The sequence below is a fragment of the Helobdella robusta genome, assembly GCF_000326865.2.
Source record: "Helobdella robusta unplaced genomic scaffold HELROscaffold_16, whole genome shotgun sequence".
In the NCBI taxonomy this organism is placed as follows: domain Eukaryota; kingdom Metazoa; phylum Annelida; class Clitellata; order Rhynchobdellida; family Glossiphoniidae; genus Helobdella; species Helobdella robusta.
Window position 1 is genome coordinate 1,464,292 of NW_008703893.1, and position 7,087 is coordinate 1,471,378.

Sequence of the window (7,087 nt, forward strand, 5' to 3'; positions counted from 1 at the left end):
ATGATGATAATGTGATGATAATGAGATGATAGTGAGATGATAATGAGATGATAATGAGATGATGATGACGTGCTGATAATGAGATGATAATGTGATGATGATGGCTCGATGATAGCCATGTGATTCGGCAGCATCTTCCAGGCTGGTCGGCTCATTGTTACAGCAAGACACAATAAAGTGATGTTTATGTGTTTTTGCCGTGCGTTTATGTTTCACTTTTATTGTATGGCGTTTAATGTGCTATTTTTTGTTTAACTCTTTGTTTATGTTTTGATACAAATTTTTCTTTGTTGTTGCTGGATTATAATATTTTGTTGTTGCTGTTTGTTTGTCTATGATATTTTGTCTTTGTTGTTGTTGTTTGTACATGATTTTTGTCAACGTTGTTTGTTTATAATGTTTTGTTGTTGTTGTTTGTATATGACATTTTGTCTATGTTGTTGTTTGTTTATAATATTCTCATGTCGTTGTTTAAAGTGATGGACTCTCAAAATTCAAGTATAGATTTACTTGGTGTCAATTAAGAAGCTTTTAAGAAATTGTCGTTTACATAATGTTGATGTTGTTTTGTTGCTGTCATATTTGTTGCTGTCATCACTATTGCTGTTGTAAAGGTTGGTAATGTTGCTATTGTTGTTGGTTACAATGTTGATGTTATGGTTGTTAATACAGTTAATGTTATTGTAGCTGTTGTTGTTGTTGTAATAGTATAACAATTTGTGTTTGTGTGTTGAAGTTATTTATCAATTAGAAAACCTACTGAAGTCATGTTATTTTTATGCCTGGTAGGTATTGTTGTAGTTGTTTTTGTTGTTGTTGTTTTGTTGTTGCTGTTGTTATTGTGGTTGTTGTTGTTGCATTCACATTGAATTAAGGCCCAATGACAATAAAGGTAATTCCGGCTTATGGGCTCAAGACGCAAACTTACGATATTGTTGTTTTATCTTTTATACGTTGATACTATTGTTACTGTTGTTGTTATTGTTGTTGTAGCAGATGTCGTTGCTATTGTTGTTGATGTTATTTAGTTAATGCTGTTTAGTTGATGATATTTTGTTCACGTTGTGTTTGTTGTCATCAATTGCGTTGTTGCTGCTGTCGTTTTGTTGTTGTTACAGATGTTTATCTTGTTGTTGTTGCTGTTGTTGCTGATGTTGTTGTTGTTGTTGTTGTTGTGTTATCACATAAGGTGCAATTGTTGTCTACGTTGCTGTCGTTAATGTTTTTATGTCGGCGTTGATGTTATTAGTGTCAGTAGTTATCGCAGTTGATGCTATTCAGACATGTGAATTTGTGATGTCTTGCCGTAATGATAGAAAATTTAATTTGTCATCAGATAGTTAATAAATAATTCGCTTATTGGAATATTGCCTCTTGGGAAACGAACAATTTCAATTTTAATCAAAATTTCAAAATTCGATACTTGTAAATTTTTAAAATCTTTTCGTTGTGTATTTGATACTGAGAGAATGAGCGAGAAACTAAGAAAGAAAGTGAAAGAGAGAGAGAGAGAGAAAGAGGGAGAGAGAGTGAGAGAGAGAAAGGGAGATATTAAATAATAAATAACTGAAATGAAAAACAATAATTTTTGTTGAAAAAAGTTTTTTGAAAAAAAAATTGCATGTAGGCAGATGGAATGCAGATGAAAAGAGAATGAAACGGAAGAAGAAACTGAAAAACAGGAACAAAGATTATTGAAAAAAAAGAAAAAGAGAGAAAAATGCTATAAAAGAAAGAGAGAGAGAGAGAGAAAGAGAGAGAGAAAGAGATAGTAAAATTTACAAATCGGGAGAAAAGCAGAAAAAAAATCAACTCTGGGTTTATTAGAAAAGTCAGACCGACGCTAATATGTCACCATGAACATTTGTATTGATTCTCTTGTCAGTCTTAATGTACGTTGGTGACGGTCTCCTCATTGATGTCATTGCTGATAAATGTTGATGCGTTTGTGTTTATGATGTTATAATAGCCCTGTGGTTGGAACGGTAGCTGTTGCATTTTTTTTTATCGATATCCAACTTTTATCAAATGTTGTAGGAAAACACCATGTTGTTGTTGTGTTGTTGTTGTGGCTGTGATGGTTGTTGTTGTTGTTATTGTTGTGGCTGCTGTGGTTGTTGCTGTCTTTACTTTTTATTTTGGTGTTGATGTAGCTAACATGTTGTTGTGTTGTTGTTATTGTTGTTGTTGCTGCTGTCGTTGTTGTTGTTGATTAGTTTATTAATGTTGTTGTTGTTGTTGATGATGCTGCTGTCGTTGCTGTCGTTGCTGTTGTTGGTGATTATTTTATTAATGTGGTTGTTGTTTTTCAAACTACGTTTAAACAATTTCTAATAATGAAAAATTAGTTTTAGTTTTAAAATAGGCAGACGTAAATTTTTTCTCAAATCTTTGATGCTGCTAAACAATTTCAAACAAAACTCAACGAATAAACAATTTTAAATTTGAAAATCAAAGAAAAAATTTAAAAAGTGAACTAAGTAAATTAATTCATATAGAAATTATCATATTAATTCAATAAGCCAACTGCAAATAAATTATTTAATTTTGATATTTTAATCGCAATAAATTCATAATTAAACCTATTTATAATTTTTGTTATTACGCTGCGTGTACTGGTCGGTTTCAAGTACTGACCACTGACCAGTTAGGAAGAGTAAGAAAGTAAAATTGCTGCTTGTTTCGTCGGCAGAATACATTTCGATAGTTCAGCCTGCCCTTGAGTTGTATATTGTGCATGCTATGCAGTTTTTGTGTTGTTGTTGTGTTGTTGTTGTTTTTGTTTTGTTTTATACCTTTTTAATTTTTTTTTATTAAAAAATTTTCAAATTTATTTACATCGGATGAGTTGCGGATGGGTTTTCCCCAGTTGTTTTCAAGTTGAATTTATTTCTCATTAGATTCTGAGACTCTAAACGTTCTTGAAATGTAGCGACAACGGGTTTTAATTAATTCTAAATGACACTTAACACTTTGTTCGCTTTTTGTTTACAACTTAGTCTATTTACGTTAATGAAATAAGAGTTCAAAAATTTCATGAAAATTGTTTAAACTTTTTGGGTATAGTAGCATATTTAGCATAATTTAACAGATAACAATATTTTTTTGACCTTATATTCTTAGCAAGGGAAAGGCTGAAATAGTTTCCAGTCAGACTTTCTATAATTTTCATATAGACATTTTGCATAACTCATCCTTAACCGTAGCTTAATTTTTCATTTAGAGAGTTTCAACCTTGAAGTTTATTTTTGGCCATTCCCAATAGCATTCAAGTTTTCACGAATATCTTGTGAGTACTTTTCAGAAACAGATTTAAATTTGAAAAAAAAAATTCCATTACGTTCCCCAGAGCGTCGATGCAAATCAGATGTGGCCACTGACTTTCGTTAAATAAACTTTCCATCTGGCGATTGAAACGTTCAATGCGTTCTTTCTTAATTGTACTTGAAAAAATTTAGAAATATCATTTTTATCGTCACTGTTTTATCTTTCTTTTTGACATAGCAATTGTTGAAAATTATCTCTAGACAATTTTGAAGACAGTCAGTATGATGGGAGTTCCATCCAGTAGATAGTTTTTCATCCAATTAACACATTAACCATCAGCAGTGGTGTCTCTACGTTGGGTATTAGCAACATTTCCAGTGGTAATTGCATCATTTCAATTTTCCTCTTCACCAGCACTACCATCGTCATCTTCATTATTGCCATTAAAGTCATCATCATAAGCATCATCAACACTTATCACCACCCATTTATCACTACCCAGCATCGTCATCACCACTGTCATATCACCATCTTCATCATCGTCGCCTCCACTGTCGACATCTTCTCTTATTTCTTTTATAAAAATTTTCCTCCTTATAAGCCGGTTGTAAAAGACTGTATGCTTATTGTAGTTCCATTGTGCCCGCGAAGTAAGTGCGTGACAGAGTAGAAGTAATTCAAAATTTCTTTCATTCACGTGTGTGTGTGCGTGTGTGTGTGTATATCCTGTACGTGTTCCTATGTTTGCTAGGTACGTGTGTGGGTGGGTGCAAAAAAGGAGCGTACTTACTTGATGGGTGTATGATTGTGTGTACGTGCGTGTCGGTACGCGCATGTGTTAGTATGATTGCACATGGGTGTGTGTATATGTTTGTGTATGTATGCGTGCTTGTATGTATGTATATATATATATATGTGTGTGTGTGTGTGTGCGTGTGTGTGTACATATGTATCTGTATGTATAAAAATTGTGTTTGTGTCTGTATGTATGATACCTGCCCGTACATATTCAAAAATATTATGCCAGAGTTATTGTGCTTAGGTTTTATTGTATCTTGATAAACAAATCCTACAAACACATGTTTCATTGTATATCTATATATATCTGGATATATCTTTATCTTCAGTATCTATTTGGGCGTTTCGTACAATTCAACGAAATAGTAAAAATAGAGAATAGTTTTATCATAGAAAAGATTTTATAAACAGAACAGTTACTGGCACATGGTTAAATTAACTCATACTAAGGGCATGGTACATATATATATATATATATATATATATATATATATATATATACATGACATTTTTATACTTTTTATTTAGCATTAATAAATATATACTTTATTTTATTAAACACTGACAAATATATAGGATAACTCTTTTTAGATGTATGGAAATTAACACACATTTAACACACACACCACACACACGCCACACACACACACCACCCACCCACACACACTCACCACCCACCCACACACACACAAACACACCCAAACACACACACACACATACACACAATATATGAACATGTAAATATATACAATATATGACTGTGTATAAATGAATATATATGCATCTGATAGAGATATTGATGTTTGCATCCATTTTCTACAAATGAATGTTTCAAGATTTTTTCAAACTTAAGTTTCTTTGTCTTCGTAAAAATTAAAAATAAAGTTCTTTGCTAAACAATGCTTCAATTAAATTATTTCAAACAAAAAAAATACTAAATAATGATGCCAAAAAACTTGAATATTAAAATTTTTCAGTCAGGCAAAATAAAAAACGAAATTAGGAAAAATCTCAGAACGACGATGGTGTATGTATGTATGTTTGTCTATCTCTGTGTGTGTATCTGTATGTATGTATTGCATATGTGTATGTATTTCCATATATATGTGTGTGTGTGTTTGTGTGTGTGGTGTTTGCATAAATGCATGTATGTGATTGTGTTTAGCATATGTGTGTGTGTATGTATGTGTGCATGTTGGTATCTATCTATGTGAATGATAGGTATGTGTGCATGTATATATGTGTATGTACATTTGCCTGTATATATGCATGTTTGTTTGTATGTGTGTATGTGTGTGTGTGTATTTAAGTAAGTGTGTATGCATGTATGTATGTATGTGTGTGTGTGTGTGTGTGTGTGTATGTATGTGTGTGTTTGTGTATGTGTGTGTATATGAATGAGTAGGTATGTATGCACTAAATTTAGATAAAATAAAGAGACTACTTATGAATTTCAATCCACGAAAATTAAAACAAAAGATTTTTTCATTTCAAAGTCGGTCCTTCTTCAATAATTGTATAAAAACATTTATTCGCTTTGTCATTCCACGTAGAAATTCTTGCCATTGTAATTATCTTAATTATCATCGTCGCCAATCATCATCACTTTAATCATCTTAATCGTCATCGTTCTAATCACCCTCCTAATCATGGCCAGCAATGTCAATGATATCATTTTTATCTATGTATGTATGTGTGTGTGTGTGTGTGTGTGTTTGTGTGTGTATGTGTGCGCGTACCATTGAAACGTACTAAGAGTTATTACAAGGCATCAACTTTATACAAATCAAAATAAAGACAACAATCGTTTGTGTCTGCTGTATGTGTTGTTAAATTCTGATGATGACCGCGACGATGATGATGATGACGATGATGATGGTGACGACGACGATGATGATGGTAATGATTTGCTGTTGATGATGATGAAGATGATGACGATGACGCTGAAGAAAAAGAGGAAGAAGAAAAAGAAGAAGATGATGATGGTAGTGATGATGAAGATGAAGTTGATAAAGATGATGATGACGATGAAGAAAAAGAGGAAGAAAAAGAAGATGATGATGAGGGTGGTGATGAAGATGATGTTGATAAAGATGATGATGACGAGGCTGAGATGAAGAGGAATGATGATAACAAGTCTTTGAAGATACAATGGTAATTTTTAATACAATTGGTAATGGTAATACAATATACCCGCTAACAAAACAACGCGCAACTATTCATATCGCTATTGTTAGAATGTTACTCAGTGTTTGGATAATAATGAATAATAAAAATAATAATGATAATAACAACAATAATAACAATAATGATAGTTATAATAATGATATAATGAAGATAATGGATACACTATCTAAGTAATGGAAGCGAATGTAAAAAACGGTTGGAATGACGATAGTGGCTGGGTAGATGATGCAAGGGTGATGATAAACTCTACTGAGTAACTGCTTTTTGATTTATTATGATGAGATGATGTCTTTCTTATCGACTAGAATGATAACAAAAAATGATTAAAATGATCAAATTTATTAAAAGTTTGATCACGTAAAGCTTAACAACAACAACAACAACATCAATAACATCAACGAAATAACATCAAAATCAACAACAACTACAACAACAGCTACAACAACAAAGCTTCAACAACAGCAACAACAACAAACAACAACAACAAACAACAACTACGTACCACGATCAACAACAACAGCAGCAGTATAGCAACAACAACAACAAAAGTAACAACAACAACAGCAACAGCAACGACAACAACAAAACAACAACTACAACTACAACAGCATAGAGAACGTTGAAAAATTCCAATAACATCAACATTTCAATCAAACTCGATTCCTCAGAATAAATAACCATACTTATATATTGTTGTGACAGAAACTGATACCTAATATCTACTATATTACACACACGCACACACACACACACACACATAAACAATTACCCACACACACGTACATACACACATACACACACTGATGACACACATACATACACGCACGAACAGAAG